The sequence below is a fragment of the Lissotriton vulgaris genome, chromosome 12 (genome assembly GCF_964263255.1).
Source record: "Lissotriton vulgaris chromosome 12, aLisVul1.2, whole genome shotgun sequence".
Classification (NCBI taxonomy): Eukaryota; Metazoa; Chordata; class Amphibia; order Caudata; family Salamandridae; genus Lissotriton; species Lissotriton vulgaris.
In genome coordinates this window covers 446033410-446050388 of record NC_141700.1, presented here as the reverse complement: position 1 = coordinate 446050388, position 16979 = coordinate 446033410, and the positions used below count along the sequence as shown (strand labels likewise).

General features: G+C 32.4%; 11 non-coding genes across 11 annotated transcripts; all 11 read left to right on the top strand.

The window, feature by feature from the left end:
* Positions 1-139: 139 nt before the first annotated feature.
* On the top strand, positions 140-212 carry TRNAT-CGU (transfer RNA threonine (anticodon CGU)). The gene has a single exon. It is a non-coding gene; the product is annotated as a tRNA-Thr (tRNA).
* Positions 213-646: 434 nt separating this feature from the next.
* Positions 647-720, top strand: TRNAT-AGU (transfer RNA threonine (anticodon AGU)). The gene has a single exon. It is a non-coding gene; the product is annotated as a tRNA-Thr (tRNA).
* Positions 721-1667: 947 nt separating this feature from the next.
* On the top strand, positions 1668-1741 carry TRNAT-UGU (transfer RNA threonine (anticodon UGU)). Its single transcript has one exon. It is a non-coding gene; the product is annotated as a tRNA-Thr (tRNA).
* Positions 1742-3704: 1963 nt separating this feature from the next.
* On the top strand, positions 3705-3778 carry TRNAT-AGU (transfer RNA threonine (anticodon AGU)). The gene has a single exon. It is a non-coding gene; the product is annotated as a tRNA-Thr (tRNA).
* A 439-nt stretch (positions 3779-4217) lies between these two features.
* TRNAT-AGU (transfer RNA threonine (anticodon AGU)) lies at positions 4218-4290 on the top strand. Its single transcript has one exon. It is a non-coding gene; the product is annotated as a tRNA-Thr (tRNA).
* A 944-nt stretch (positions 4291-5234) lies between these two features.
* Positions 5235-5308, top strand: TRNAT-AGU (transfer RNA threonine (anticodon AGU)). Its single transcript has one exon. It is a non-coding gene; the product is annotated as a tRNA-Thr (tRNA).
* A 947-nt stretch (positions 5309-6255) lies between these two features.
* On the top strand, positions 6256-6329 carry TRNAT-UGU (transfer RNA threonine (anticodon UGU)). The gene has a single exon. It is a non-coding gene; the product is annotated as a tRNA-Thr (tRNA).
* Positions 6330-8292: 1963 nt separating this feature from the next.
* TRNAT-AGU (transfer RNA threonine (anticodon AGU)) lies at positions 8293-8366 on the top strand. The gene has a single exon. It is a non-coding gene; the product is annotated as a tRNA-Thr (tRNA).
* A 944-nt stretch (positions 8367-9310) lies between these two features.
* Positions 9311-9384, top strand: TRNAT-AGU (transfer RNA threonine (anticodon AGU)). Its single transcript has one exon. It is a non-coding gene; the product is annotated as a tRNA-Thr (tRNA).
* Positions 9385-12288: 2904 nt separating this feature from the next.
* TRNAI-AAU (transfer RNA isoleucine (anticodon AAU)) lies at positions 12289-12362 on the top strand. Its single transcript has one exon. It is a non-coding gene; the product is annotated as a tRNA-Ile (tRNA).
* Positions 12363-15651: 3289 nt separating this feature from the next.
* TRNAI-AAU (transfer RNA isoleucine (anticodon AAU)) lies at positions 15652-15725 on the top strand. The gene has a single exon. It is a non-coding gene; the product is annotated as a tRNA-Ile (tRNA).
* Positions 15726-16979: the final 1254 nt, after the last annotated feature.

Below are 16979 nucleotides of genomic sequence, written 5' to 3'. Positions count from 1 at the left end.
AAAACATATTAATCCTTGCGTAGTGATTGAGTATCTTTTCGTGTTTAAGATTACAATACATATAAAGAAGAATTTATAGCAGGAAACACATTTTCATCATCAACAATAAATAATTTATGCATTTTTTATTATTAACATTGGTGCTGTGGCTTAGTGGTTAAAGCGCCTGACTCGTAAGCAGGAAATCCTGAGTTCAAATCTCAGCAGCACCTAACTGTTTTCTCCATGCTTTCTGATTAATTTCCATCAAACAAGTGTTGAATACAATTTAAGAATAAACATCTGGTTCTTTGAACTTTAGAATACGTTATCTTAAAAATAAATAAAATGCTTGGTATTGTGAAGATTTTTGTAGGAATGCATTCACTGAAATAGGGAAAAGAAAATGGCAAAGAACAAGATAGAGGTGAATGATCACTCTATTGTTGAATTCAACTAATCCATTCTTCAGCAAGGTATATTTTAAAATAATATGAATAGGGTAAACTTCAAATTAGAGAGGTGTTTTTGAATAAGTGAAGAGTCTTCATTCATCTTAAGTGTTTGAGTAGAGAAGTTTGTGAACTTAGAAAAGAATATGAAAGTGAAAAAGCAATCTTCTCTTGAACACCATAAAGAAAAGTGTTTCAAAATTAAGAATCAAGTGGGTGCTGTGGCTTAGCTGGTTAAAGCGCCTGTCTAGTAAACAGGAGATCCTGAGTTCAACTCTCAGCAGTGCCTTGCTTTTCTCATTGTTATATAACAAATCATTTTCATTAGGTCTTATTCCGATACAATTAAAATATAAAAGTCTGATTCATCTTACTGTTGAAAAGATCATCTTAAACCTTATAAAAAGCCCAAGTATTTTCAAGATTATAGAATGAATACTGTTATTGCAAAATAAAAAAAACTATATATCTATGAGAAAGACGTAGATGAAATTTCTACCTAGATTTGAGCAATATTAATACCTTCATGAAACAAAATTGTAAAGAATTCAAGAAATGAAATTGGGTTTTATAAGAGTACCTGTTTATTAAAACATATTAATCCTTGCGTATTGATTGAGTATCTTTTTGTGTTTAAGATTACAATACATATAAAGCAGAATTTATAGCAGAAAACACATTTTCATCATCAATAATAAATTATTTATGCATTTTTTACTATTAACGTTGGTGCTGTGGCTTAGTGGTTAAAGCGCCTGTCTCGTAAATAGGAAATCCTGAGTTCAAATTTCAGCAGCACCTAACTGCTTTCTCCATGCTTTCCGAATAATTTTCATTAAACAAGTGTTGAATACAATTTAAGAATAAACATCTGGTTCTATGAACTTTAGAATAAGTTATCTTAAAAATTAAATAAAATGATTGGTATTGTGAAGATTTTTGTAGGAATGCATTGACTGAAATAGGGAAAAGAAAATGACAAAGAACAAGATAGAGGTGAATGATCACTCTATTGTTGAATTCAACTAATCCATTCTTCAGCAAGGTATAGTTTAAAATGATATGAATAGGGTAAATTTCAAATTAGAGAGGTATTTTTGAATAAATGAAGAGTCTTCATTCATCTTAGGGGTTTGAGTAGAGAAGTGTGTGAACTTAGAAAAGAATATGAAGGTGAAAAAGCAATATTCTCTTGAACACCATAAAGAAAAGTGTTTCAAAATTAAGAATCAAGTGGGTGCTGTGGCTTAGCTGGTTAAAGCGCCTGTCTTGTAAACAGGAGATCCTGAGTTCAACTCTCAGCAGTGCCTTGCTTTTCTCATTGTTATATAACAAATCATTTTCATTAGGTCTTATTCTGATACAATTAAAATATAAAAGTCTGATTCATCTTACTGTTGAACAGATCATCTTAAACCTTATAAAAACCCAAGTATTTTCAAGATTATAGAATGAATACTGTTATTGCAAAATGAAAAAAATACATATCTATGAGAAAGAAGTAGATGAAATTTCTACCTAGATTTGAGCAATATTAATACCTTCATGAAAAAAATTGTAAAGAATTCAAGAAATGAAATTGGGTTTCATAAGAGTACCTGTTTATTAAAACATATTAATCCTTGCGTAGTGATTGAGTATCTTTTCGTGTTTAAGATTACAATACATTAACGAAAAATTTATAGCAGAAAACACATTTTCATCATCAACAATAAATTATTTATGCATTTTTTACTATTAACGTTGGTGCTGTGGCTTAGTGGTTAACGTGCCTGTCTCGTAAACAGGAAATCCTGAGTTCAAATCTCAGCAACACCTAACTGTTTTCTCCATGCTTTCCGAATAATTTTCATCAAACAAGTGTTGAATACAATTTAAGAATGAACATCTGGTTCTATGAACTTTAGAATAAGTTATCTTAAAAATTAAATAAAATGCTTGGTATTGTGAAGATTTTTGTAGGAATGCATTGACTGAAATAGGGAAAAGAAAATGACAAAGAACAAGATAGAGGTGAATGATCACTCTATTGTTGAATTCAACTAATCCATTCTTCAGCAAGGTATATTTTAAAATGATATGAATAGAGGTAAACTTCAAATTAGAGAGGTGTTTTTGAAAAAGTGAAGAGTCTTCATTCATCTTTAGTGTTTGAGTAGAAAAGTGTGTGAACTTAGAAAAGAATATGAAAGTGAAAAAGCAATATTCTCTTGAACACCATAAAGAAAAGTGTTTCAAAATTAAGAATCGAGTGGGTGCTTTGGCTTAGCTGGTTAAAGCGCCTGTCTAGTAAACAGGAGATCCTGAGTTCAACTCTCAGCAGTGCCTTGCTTTTCTCATTGTTATATAACAAATCATTTTCATTAGGTCTTATTCCGATACAATTAAAATATAAAAGTCTGATTCATCTTACTGTTGAACAGATCATCTTAAACCTTATAAAAACCCAAGTATTTTCAAGATTATAGAATGAATACTGTTATTGCAAAATGAATAAAATACATATCTATGAGAAAAAAGTAGATGAAATTTCTACCTAGATTTGAGCAATAATAATACCCTCATGAAAAAAAATTGTAAAGAATTCAAGAAATGAAATTGGGTTTTATAAGAGTACCTGTTTATTAAAACATATTAATCCTTGCGTAGTGATTGAGTATCTTTTCGTGTTTAAGATCACAATACATATAAAGAAGAATTTATATCAGAAAACACATTTTCATCATCAACAATAAATTATTTATGCATTTTTTACTATTAACGTTGGTGCTGTGGCTTAGTGGTTAAAACGCCTGTCGCGTAAACAGGAAATCCTGAGTTCAAATCTCAGCAGCACCTAACTGTTTTCTCCATGCTTTCCGATTAATTTTCATCAAACAAGTGTTGAATACAATTTAAGAATAAACATCTGGTTCTATGAACTTTAGAATAAGTTATCTTAAAAATTAAATAAAATGCTTGGTATTGTGAAGATTTTTGTAGGAATGCATTGACTGCAATAGGGAAAATAAAATGACAAAGAACAAGATAGAGGTGAATGATCACTCTATTGTTGAATTCAACTAATCCATTCTTCAGCAAGGTATATTTTAAAATGATATGAATAGGGTAAACTTCCAATTAGAGAGGTGTTTTTGAATAAGTGAAGAGTCTCCATTCATCTTAAGTGTTTGAGTAGACAAGTGTGTGAACTTAGAAAAGAATATGAAAGTGAAAAAGCAATATTCTCTTGAACACCATAAAGAAAAGTGTTTCAAAATTAAGAATCAAGTGGGTGCTGTGGCTGAGCTGGGTAAAGCGCCTGTCTAGTAAACAGGAGATCCTGAGTTCAACTCTCAGCAGTGCCTTGCTTTTCTCATTGTTATATAACAAATCATTTTCATAAGGTCTTATTCCAAAACAATTAAAATATAAAAGTCTGATTCATCTTACTGTTGAAAAGATCATCTTAAACCTTATAAAAACCCAAGTATTTTCAAGATTACAGAATGAAAACTGTTATTGCAAAATGAAAAAATACTACATATCTATGAGAAAGATGTAGATGAAATTTCTACCTTGATTTGAGCAATATTAATACCTTCATGAAACAAAATTGTAAAGAATTCAAGAAATGAAATTGGGTTTTATAAGAGTACCTGTTTATTAAAACATATTAATCCTTGCGTAGTGATTGAGTATCTTTTCGTGTTTAAGATTACTATACATATATAGAAGAATTTGTAGCAGAAAACAAATTTTCATCATCAACAATAAATTATTTATGAGTTTTTTACTAGTAATGTAGGTGCTGTGGCTTAGTGGTTAAAGCACCTGTCTAGTAAACAGGAGATCCTGAGTTCAACTCTCAGCAGCGCCTTGCTTTTCTCATTGTTATATAACAAATCATTTTCATTAGGTCTTATTCCGATACAATCAAAATATAAAAGTCTGATTCATCTTACTGTTGAAAAGATCATCTTAAACCTTATAAAACCCCAAGTATTTTCAAGATTATAGAATGAATACTGTTATTGCAAAATGAAAAATCTACATATCTATGAGATAGACGTAGATGAAATTTCTACCTAGATTTGAGCAATATTAATAACTTCATGAAACAAAATTGTAAAGAATTCAAGAAATGAAATTGGGTTTTATAAGAGTACCTGTTTATTAAAACATATTAATCCTTGCGTAGTGATTGAGTATCTTTTCGTGTTTAAGATTACAATACATATAAAGAAGAATTTATAGCAGGAAACACATTTTCATCATCAACAATAAATAATTTATGCATTTTTTATTATTAACATTGGTGCTGTGGCTTAGTGGTTAAAGCGCCTGACTCGTAAGCAGGAAATCCTGAGTTCAAATCTCAACAGCACCTAACTGTTTTCTCCATGCTTTCTGATTAATTTCCATCAAACAAGTGTTGAATACAATTTAAGAATAAACATCTGGTTCTTTGAACTTTAGAATACGTTATCTTAAAAATAAATAAAATGCTTGGTATTGTGAAGATTTTTGTAGGAATGCATTCACTGAAATAGGGAAAAGAAAATGGCAAAGAACAAGATAGAGGTGAATGATCACTCTATTGTTGAATTCAACTAATCCATTCTTCAGCAAGGTATATTTTAAAATAATATGAATAGGGTAAACTTCAAATTAGAGAGGTGTTTTTGAATAAGTGAAGAGTCTTCATTCATCTTAAGTGTTTGAGTAGAGAAGTTTGTGAACTTAGAAAAGAATATGAAAGTGAAAAAGCAATCTTCTCTTGAACACCATAAAGAAAAGTGTTTCAAAATTAAGAATCAAGTGGGTGCTGTGGCTTAGCTGGTTAAAGCGCCTGTCTAGTAAACAGGAGATCCTGAGTTCAACTCTCAGCAGTGCCTTGCTTTTCTCATTGTTATATAACAAATCATTTTCATTAGGTCTTATTCCGATACAATTAAAATATAAAAGTCTGATTCATCTTACTGTTGAAAAGATCATCTTAAACCTTATAAAAAGCCCAAGTATTTTCAAGATTATAGAATGAATACTGTTATTGCAAAATAAAAAAAACTATATATCTATGAGAAAGACGTAGATGAAATTTCTACCTAGATTTGAGCAATATTAATACCTTCATGAAACAAAATTGTAAAGAATTCAAGAAATGAAATTGGGTTTTATAAGAGTACCTGTTTATTAAAACATATTAATCCTTGCGTATTGATTGAGTATCTTTTTGTGTTTAAGATTACAATACATATAAAGCAGAATTTATAGCAGAAAACACATTTTCATCATCAATAATAAATTATTTATGCATTTTTTACTATTAACGTTGGTGCTGTGGCTTAGTGGTTAAAGCGCCTGTCTCGTAAATAGGAAATCCTGAGTTCAAATTTCAGCAGCACCTAACTGCTTTCTCCATGCTTTCCGAATAATTTTCATTAAACAAGTGTTGAATACAATTTAAGAATAAACATCTGGTTCTATGAACTTTAGAATAAGTTATCTTAAAAATTAAATAAAATGATTGGTATTGTGAAGATTTTTGTAGGAATGCATTGACTGAAATAGGGAAAAGAAAATGACAAAGAACAAGATAGAGGTGAATGATCACTCTATTGTTGAATTCAACTAATCCATTCTTCAGCAAGGTATAGTTTAAAATGATATGAATAGGGTAAATTTCAAATTAGAGAGGTATTTTTGAATAAATGAAGAGTCTTCATTCATCTTAGGGGTTTGAGTAGAGAAGTGTGTGAACTTAGAAAAGAATATGAAGGTGAAAAAGCAATATTCTCTTGAACACCATAAAGAAAAGTGTTTCAAAATTAAGAATCAAGTGGGTGCTGTGGCTTAGCTGGTTAAAGCGCCTGTCTTGTAAACAGGAGATCCTGAGTTCAACTCTCAGCAGTGCCTTGCTTTTCTCATTGTTATATAACAAATCATTTTCATTAGGTCTTATTCTGATACAATTAAAATATAAAAGTCTGATTCATCTTACTGTTGAACAGATCATCTTAAACCTTATAAAAACCCAAGTATTTTCAAGATTATAGAATGAATACTGTTATTGCAAAATGAAAAAAATACATATCTATGAGAAAGAAGTAGATGAAATTTCTACCTAGATTTGAGCAATATTAATACCTTCATGAAAAAAATTGTAAAGAATTCAAGAAATGAAATTGGGTTTCATAAGAGTACCTGTTTATTAAAACATATTAATCCTTGCGTAGTGATTGAGTATCTTTTCGTGTTTAAGATTACAATACATTAACGAAAAATTTATAGCAGAAAACACATTTTCATCATCAACAATAAATTATTTATGCATTTTTTACTATTAACGTTGGTGCTGTGGCTTAGTGGTTAACGTGCCTGTCTCGTAAACAGGAAATCCTGAGTTCAAATCTCAGCAACACCTAACTGTTTTCTCCATGCTTTCCGAATAATTTTCATCAAACAAGTGTTGAATACAATTTAAGAATGAACATCTGGTTCTATGAACTTTAGAATAAGTTATCTTAAAAATTAAATAAAATGCTTGGTATTGTGAAGATTTTTGTAGGAATGCATTGACTGAAATAGGGAAAAGAAAATGACAAAGAACAAGATAGAGGTGAATGATCACTCTATTGTTGAATTCAACTAATCCATTCTTCAGCAAGGTATATTTTAAAATGATATGAATAGAGGTAAACTTCAAATTAGAGAGGTGTTTTTGAAAAAGTGAAGAGTCTTCATTCATCTTTAGTGTTTGAGTAGAAAAGTGTGTGAACTTAGAAAAGAATATGAAAGTGAAAAAGCAATATTCTCTTGAACACCATAAAGAAAAGTGTTTCAAAATTAAGAATCGAGTGGGTGCTTTGGCTTAGCTGGTTAAAGCGCCTGTCTAGTAAACAGGAGATCCTGAGTTCAACTCTCAGCAGTGCCTTGCTTTTCTCATTGTTATATAACAAATCATTTTCATTAGGTCTTATTCCGATACAATTAAAATATAAAAGTCTGATTCATCTTACTGTTGAACAGATCATCTTAAACCTTATAAAAACCCAAGTATTTTCAAGATTATAGAATGAATACTGTTATTGCAAAATGAATAAAATACATATCTATGAGAAAAAAGTAGATGAAATTTCTACCTAGATTTGAGCAATAATAATACCCTCATGAAAAAAAATTGTAAAAAATTCAAGAAATGAAATTGGGTTTTATAAGAGTACCTGTTTATTAAAACATATTAATCCTTGCGTAGTGATTGAGTATCTTTTCGTGTTTAAGATCACAATACATATAAAGAAGAATTTATATCAGAAAACACATTTTCATCATCAACAATAAATTATTTATGCATTTTTTACTATTAACGTTGGTGCTGTGGCTTAGTGGTTAAAACGCCTGTCGCGTAAACAGGAAATCCTGAGTTCAAATCTCAGCAGCACCTAACTGTTTTCTCCATGCTTTCCGATTAATTTTCATCAAACAAGTGTTGAATACAATTTAAGAATAAACATCTGGTTCTATGAACTTTAGAATAAGTTATCTTAAAAATTAAATAAAATGCTTGGTATTGTGAAGATTTTTGTAGGAATGCATTGACTGCAATAGGGAAAATAAAATGACAAAGAACAAGATAGAGGTGAATGATCACTCTATTGTTGAATTCAACTAATCCATTCTTCAGCAAGGTATATTTTAAAATGATATGAATAGGGTAAACTTCCAATTAGAGAGGTGTTTTTGAATAAGTGAAGAGTCTCCATTCATCTTAAGTGTTTGAGTAGACAAGTGTGTGAACTTAGAAAAGAATATGAAAGTGAAAAAGCAATATTCTCTTGAACACCATAAAGAAAAGTGTTTCAAAATTAAGAATCAAGTGGGTGCTGTGGCTGAGCTGGGTAAAGCGCCTGTCTAGTAAACAGGAGATCCTGAGTTCAACTCTCAGCAGTGCCTTGCTTTTCTCATTGTTATATAACAAATCATTTTCATAAGGTCTTATTCCAAAACAATTAAAATATAAAAGTCTGATTCATCTTACTGTTGAAAAGATCATCTTAAACCTTATAAAAACCCAAGTATTTTCAAGATTACAGAATGAAAACTGTTATTGCAAAATGAAAAAATACTACATATCTATGAGAAAGATGTAGATGAAATTTCTACCTTGATTTGAGCAATATTAATACCTTCATGAAACAAAATTGTAAAGAATTCAAGAAATGAAATTGGGTTTTATAAGAGTACCTGTTTATTAAAACATATTAATCCTTGCGTAGTGATTGAGTATCTTTTCATGTTTAAGATCACAATACATATAAAGAAGAATTTATATCAGAAAACACATTTTCATCATCAACAATAAATTATTTATGCATTTTTTACTATTAACGTTGGTGCTGTGGCTTAGTGGTTAAAACGCCTGTCGCGTAAACAGGAACTCCTGAGTTCAAATCTCAGCACCTAACTGTTTTCTCCATGCTTTCCGATTAATTTTCATCAAACAAGTGTTGAATACAATTTAAGAATAAACATCTGGTTCTATGAACTTTAGAATAAGTTATCTTAAAAATTAAATAAAATGCTTGGTATTGTGAAGATTTTTGTAGGAATGCATTGACTGCAATAAGGAAAAGAAAATGACAAAGAACAAGATAGAGGTGAATGATCACTCTATTGTTGAATTCAACTAATCCATTCTTCAGCAAGGTATATTTTAAAATGATATGAATAGGGTAAACTTCAAATTAGAGAGGTGTTTTTGAATAAGTGAAGAGTCTCCATTCATCTTAAGTGTTTGAGTAGACAAGTGTGTGAACTTAGAAAAGAATATGAAAGTGAAAAAGCAATATTCTCTTGAACACCATAAAGAAAAGTGTTTCAAAATTAAGAATCAAGTGGGTGCTGTGGCTTAGCTGGGTAAAGCGCCTGTCTAGTAAACAGGAGATCCTGAGTTCAACTCTCAGCAGTGCCTTGCTTTTCTCATTGTTATATAACAAATCATTTTCATTAGGTCTTATTCTGATACAATTAAAATATAAAAGTCTGCTTCATCTTACTGTTGAACAGATCATCTTAAACCTTATAGAAACCCAAGTATTTTCAAGATTATAGAATGAATACTGTTATTGCAAAATGAAAAAAATACATATCTATGAGAAAGAAGTAGATGAAATTTCTACCTAGATTTGAGCAATATTAATACCTTCATGAAAAAAAATTGTAAAGAATTCAAGAAATGAAATTGGGTTTCATAAGAGTAGCTGTTTATTAAAACATATTAATCCTTGCGTAGTGATTGAGTATCTTTTCGTGTTTAAGATTACAATACATATAAAGAAGAATTTATAGCAGAAAACACATGTTCATCATCAACAATAAATTATTTATGCATTGTTTACTATTAACGTTGGTGCTGTGGCTTAGTGGTTAACGTGCCTGTCTCGTAAACAGGAAATCCTGAGTTCAAATCTCAGCAACACCTAACTGTTTTCTCCATGCTTTCCGAACAATTTTCATCAAACAAGTGTTGAATACAATTTAAGAATGAACATCTGGTTCTATGAACTTTAGAATAAGTTATCTTAAAAATTAAATAAAATGCTTGGTATTGTGAAGATTTTTGTAGGAATGCATTGACTGAAATAGGGAAAAGAAAATGACAAAGAACAAGATAGAGGTGAATGATCACTCTATTGTTGAATTCAACTAATCCATTCTTCAGCAAGGTATATTTTAAAATGATATGAATAGAGGTAAACTTCAAATTAGAGAGGTGTTTTTGAATACGTGAAGAGTCTTCATTCATCTTAAGTGTTTGAGTAGAGAAGTGTGTGAACTTAGAAAAGAATATGAAAGTGAAAAAGCAATATTCTCTTGAACACCATACAGAAAAGTGTTTCAAAATTAAGAATCAAGTGGGTGGTTTAGCTTAGCTGGTTAAAGCGCCTGTCTAGTAAACAGGAGATCCTGAGTTCAACTCTCAGCAGTGCCTTGCTTTTCTCATTGTTATATAACAAATCATTTTCATTAGATCTTATTCCGATACAATTAAAATATAAAAGTCTGATTCATCTTACTGTTGAACAGATCATCTTAAACCTTATAAAAACCCAAGTATTTTCAAGATTATAGAATGAATACTGTTATTGCAAAATGAATAAAATACATATCTATGAGAAAGAAGTAGATGAAATTTCTACCTAGATTTGAGCAATAATAATACCCTCATGAAAAAAAATTGTAAAGAATTCAAGAAATGAAATTGGGTTTTATAAGAGTACCTGTTTATTAAAACATATTAATCCTTACGTAGTGATTGAGTATCTTTTCGTGTTTAAGATTACAATACATATAAAGAAGAATTTATAGCAGAAAACACATTTTCATCATCAACAATAAATTATTTATGCATTTTTTACTATTAATGTTGGTGCTGTGGCCTAGTGGTTAAAGCGCCTGTCGCGTAATCAGGAAATCCTGAGTTCAAATCTCAGCAGCACCTAACTGTTTTCTCCATGCTTTCTGAATAATTTTCATCAAACACATGTTGAATACAATTTAAGAATAAACATCTGGTTCTATGAACTTTAGAATAAGTTATCTTAAAAATTAAATAAAATGATTGGTAGCAGAAAACACATGTTCATCATCAACAATAAATTATTTATGCATTGTTTACTATTAACGTTGGTGCTGTGGCTTAGTGGTTAACGTGCCTGTCTCGTAAACAGGAAATCCTGAGTTCAAATCTCAGCAACACCTAACTGTTTTCTCCATGCTTTCCGAATAATTTTCATCAAACAAGTGTTGAATACAATTTAAGAATGAACATCTGGTTCTATGAACTTTAGAATAAGTTATCTTAAAAATTAAATAAAATGATTGGTATTGTGAAGATTTTTGTAGGAATGCATCGACTGAAATAGGGAAAAGAAAATGACAAAGAACAAGATAGAGGTGAATGATCACTCTATTGTTGAATTCAACTAATCCATTCTTCAGCAAGGTATAGTTTAAAATGATATGAATAGGGTAAACTTCAAATTAGAGAGGTGTTTTTGAATAAATGAAGAGTCTTCATTCATCTTAAGTGTTTGAGTTGAGAAGTGTGTGAACTTAGAAAAGAATATGAAAGTGAAAAAGCAATATTCTCTTGAACACCATAAAGAAAAGTGTTTCAAAATTAAGAATCAAGTGAGTGCTGTGGCTTAGCTCGTTAAAGCTCCTGTGTAGTAAACAGAAGATCCTGAGTTCAACTCTCAGCAGCGCCTTGCTTTTCTCATTGTTATATAACAAATCATTTTCATTAGGTCTTATTCCGATACAATTAAAATATAAAAGTCTGATTCATCTTACTGTTGAACAGATCATCATAAACCTTATAAAAACCCAAGTATTTTCAAGAATTGTTATTTATTGCTAAAACACATGGAAAAACATTAATGGTTCTAAGTTTTAACACTGAGCATAAAGGTAAAAATGCCAAGGACATACTTTCAATCAATCTCCTAGCCAATACTTGATGCTCCTTTAATGTTGAAAATAGATGTATTTTCTTCTGTATCATGGGTATCTCTCTATTTTCTTTGAGGGGAAGCTGATAAAATGATTAAATGAATCAATTGCATATAGGTGATGAATTGTTATTTATTGCTAAAACACATGGAAAAAACATTAATGGTTCTAAGTTCTAACACTAAGTATGAACATCTCTTTTGTATTGTAACTTTTTTTAAAGTCATATTAGTTTCTTCATGTTGATATTATATATTTATAACTTCATGGTAAACCTCTGAAATTAAGCTTTCCAAATCTCCCGGGTTAACTATCATTAGCACTTCTTCATATGCTGGACTTCCAGGAAATTGTTCAAAACGGCCTGTTAGCTCAGATGGTTAGAGCATGGTGCTAATAACGCCAAGGTCACAGGTTCGATCCCTGTACAGGCCAAGTTTAATTGTTTGAAAAAAGATTCATTTTTCTTGTGTCTCATTTTTGACTGTTTATCACCTTGGATCAAACACTGCTTGAAGGATTGGATAAATACATTTGATATAGTTGTAGAATTAATTATTATTCTGAAAGCTCCTGGAATATCTATTAATGGTTCTAAGTTCTAACGCCAAGTAACTTAAACTCTTATTTATTGCAATTTATTGAGGTCATTTTTGTTTTGTCTTGTTGATGAAATATAAAGATAGTATGAATGTAAACAGCTGAATATAAGCTTTCCAACTATCCCGGGTTAACAATCGATAGCACTTCATCATCTGCTCTTTCTTCAATGGTATGCTATATATTTATTGAGCCTATTAGTTTAGTCTTTAGAGCATAAAGTTAAAAATGCCAAGGACATACCTTCAATCAGTCTCCAAGCCAATACTTGATGCTCCTTTAATGTTGAAAACAGATGTATTTTCTTCTGTATCATGTGTATGTCTATATTTCCTTTGAGGGGAAGCTGATAGAATGATTAGATGAATCAATTGCATATAGGTGATGACTATAGACCCATGTGACTGGTCTGACCATCACGTCATAACATTCGAGATACCGACAATGAAAAAGGGTAGGACCGTGCAACCACGCAAGCTCAAGAAACTGATCAGAGACACAAAAGAGGCTAATATTGAACTACTGGTCGAAAGGTGTGAGAAAGATCTGAAACCACCTTGCAATAAGCAAAATGTAAACGAGCTGACGGATCACTATACAACCGCGATTGGTAACATTGTCAATGACACCATGCCCCAAAAAATGAAAAAGGTCTCAGAGAAACCAAAAAATCCTTGGTTTAATGAGTCATTGAACGAGGACAGGCGCAAACTGAGAATGGCCGAAAGGAAATGGAGACAACATCCCTCCTCCCCGGAGCTGAAAGCCCTCAGGAAAACTAGAAATTAATACAATAAAAAGATAATCAACTCCAAAAAAGAATTTATCTGATCGGAATTGGACAGTGCCACAAACAGACCGCGAAAACTCTTCGAGATTTTAAAACTACAGTCAAACAAACTAGCCAAAACAGTTCAAGAGAAGACAAAAACTCCCATAAGCTGCGAGGAATTTTCCATATTTTTCACGGAAAAATCCAAATTACTAGAGGTTGAACTCTCAAATGCAGCAACAAACCTTATGACCCTTCCCCCACCTAAAAATGAGGCCAATGTCTCAACAGAAGATCTCCAATCAAAAAATATGGCAAAATGGGATATATTTGAATTATATGACAAGAGAATGATTGCCAAAACGCTGGCGGAACTCAGATCGAACAACCACTATCAAGACCCTCTACCGGGAAAGTGTGTAAGAAAAATCAGCCACACTCTAGTCCCGATCTGGACCGAGATAATAAATGCCTCACTTGCACAAGGAACCCTCCCGGACTGCCTAAAAACAGGGCAGGTAGTGCCCATCATCAAAAAACCGACAGCTGATGCAACAGACCCGAACAACTATCGACCAGTGACCAACATCCCACTACTGGCCAAACTCATTGAGAAATGCGTACAGGGCCAAATAAGTCAACATATCGCAAAATTCTCACTACTTGATGATTGCCAATCAGGATTCAGAACAGGACACAGTACTGAGACTGTGATCCTGCATATTGTTGATGACGCCCTACAAGCCTTAGACCGAAATCAAACATGCCTACTAATCCTGCTAGACCTGTCATCAGCATTTGACACGGTAAACCATGAAGTGCTAATGACCAGGCTACAAAACAGGATGGGATTGTCCGGAAACGTGCTGAAATGGTTCAACTCCTTCCTACAAAACAGGACTCAGCGATTCTTGGTGAATCAAGCAATCTCTTCCCCGAGCCCCAATGCAATCGGGGTCCCACAAGGCTCAACGTTATCCCCAGATCTATTCAACTTGTATGTAGAACCTCTCACGGAGATTCTTCAACAATCACAGATATCCTATCACATGTATGCTGACGACACACAATTATACATAAAGATCGCCTCCCTTGAGGACATTGACCTAATGAACAAAACACTAAAGAGAGCTCTGCAATGGTTAACAATGAACCATCTGAAACTAAACGCCCAGAAAACAGAATTCCTGCTAATTTCACCGACAAGGAGCCAACCTGATGTTAAGGAATGGACTAAATTGGTAACGGCGTTAAATTGCGCCCCGACACTAGTTAACTCAGCCAAGTCACTAGGAATTACCCTAGATGAAAACCTTGACATGAAAGACCATATTAATTCAATGGCCAAGAGCGCCCGCTTCCACTTAAATTACTTAAGAAAACTGAAACCCTTTATCTCAGAGTCAGATCTAAAACTGGCTATCCAATCACTAGTTATCTCGAGGATCGAATACGGCTGCACCACACTAGCTGGCCTACCGAAAACATCCACAGCACCACTAAAAGCCTGCCTCAACGCAGCGGCAAGACTCATCACGGGAACGAAGAAATTCGATCATATATCTCCGCATCTGAAAGCACTAAACTGGCTTCCCTACGAAGCCAGAATTCAAATGAAGATGGCCTGTATTACACATAAAGCGGTTCATTGCAACACGCCTATATACCTAGCCAAAAAACTTAAGCTATCAGGAGGTAACAGAACAACTAGAAGCGCAAAAGAGTTGCTATTGCGACCAGCCTTTTTCCACAAGAAAAAGACTTACAACAGAGCATTCTCTGGAGCTGCCCCCAGAATCTGGAACTCTCTCCCGCCAAGCATCAGGAAGATTCAAAATACAGTATCATTCAAAAGAGAACTTAAGAGCCACTTGATGAGTAAATACCCTACATAGAGAGACCTACGGATTACTGAGACGAGCATTGACGCTACCAGAGGATTGTCCACTTCATGAATGTTGGAAGAGCAATTCCTGACATCTGACTGTGTCCATGTTCAAGCCGAGGCTAGACACATACTGCTACCTCATATACTTGTGAACTGATAACTTTATCTCACTGACAAAACTATATAACCTCTACCTCACCTGATTTATTTATCCATACTAACCTGTTATGCACTGGAATACCTTATAACTCTACCTCACCGAACTTGGTTTGAGACCAATGCTAATTGCACAGACATTAGGAACTTATATATCTAATTCGTTTTAGTCATATTAGTTTCTTCATGTTGATATTATATATTTATAATTTCATGGTAAATCTCTGAAATTAAGCTTTCCAAATCTCCGGGGTTAACTATCATTAGCACTTCTTCACATGCTGGACTTCAAGGAATTTGTGAAAAATGGCCTGTTAGCTCAGATGGTTAGAGCGTGGTGCTAATAACGCCAAGGTCACAGGTTCGATCCCTGTACAGGCCAAGTTTAATTGTTTGAAAAAAGATTAATTTTTCTTGTGTCTCATTTTTGACTGTTTATCACCGTGGATCAAACACTGCTTGAAGGATTGGATGAATACATTTGATATAGTTGTAGAATTAATTATTATTCTGAAAGCTCCTGGAATATCTATTAATGGTTCTAAGTTCTAACTCCAAGTAACTAAATCTCTTATTTATTGCAATTCATTGAGGTCATTTTTGTTTTGTCTTGTTGATGAAATATAAAGATAGTATGAATGTAAACAGCTGAATATAAGCTTTCCAACTATCCCGGGTTAACAATCAGTAGCACTTCATCATCTGCTATTTCTTCAATAGTATGCTATATATTTAGTGAGCCTATTAGTTTAGTCTTTAGAGCATGAAGGTAAAAATGCCAAGGACATACTTTCAATCAGTCTCCAAGCCAATACTTGATGCTCCTTTAATGTTGAAAATAGATGTATTTTCTTCTGTATCATGTGTATGTCTATATTTCCTTTGAGGGGAAGCTGATAGAACGATTAGTTGAATCAATTGCATATAGGTGATGAATTGTTATTTATTGCTAAAACACATGGAAAAAACATTAATGGTTCTAAGTTCTAACACTAAGTATGAAAATCTCTTTTGTATTGTAATTTTTTTATAGTCATATTAGTTTCTTCATGTTGATATTATATATTTATAATTTCATGGTAAACTTCTGAAATTAAGCTTTCCAAATCTCCCGGGTTAACTATCATTAGCACTTCTTCACATGCTGGACTTCCAGGAATTTGTGCAAAATGGCTTGTTAGCTCAGATGGTTAGAGCGTGGTGCTAATAACGCCAAGGTCACAGGTTAGATCCCTGTACAGGCCAAGTATAATTGTTTGAAAAAAGAGTAATTTTTCTTGTGTCTCATTTTTGACTGTTTATCACCTTGGATCAAACACTGCTTGAAGGATTGGATGAATACATTTGATATAGTTGTAGAATTAATTATTATTCTGAAAGCTCCTGGAATATCTATTAATGGTTCTAAGTTCTAACTCCAAGTAACTAAATCTCTTATTTATTGCAATTCATTGAGGTCATTTTTGTTTTGTCTTGTTGATGAAATATACAGATAGTATGAATGTAAACAGCTGAATATAAGCTTTCCAACTATCCCGGGTAAACAATCAGTAGCACTTCATCATCTGCTATTTCTTCAATAGTATGCTATATATTTAGCGAGCCTATTAGTTTAGTCTTTAGAGCAAAAAGTTAA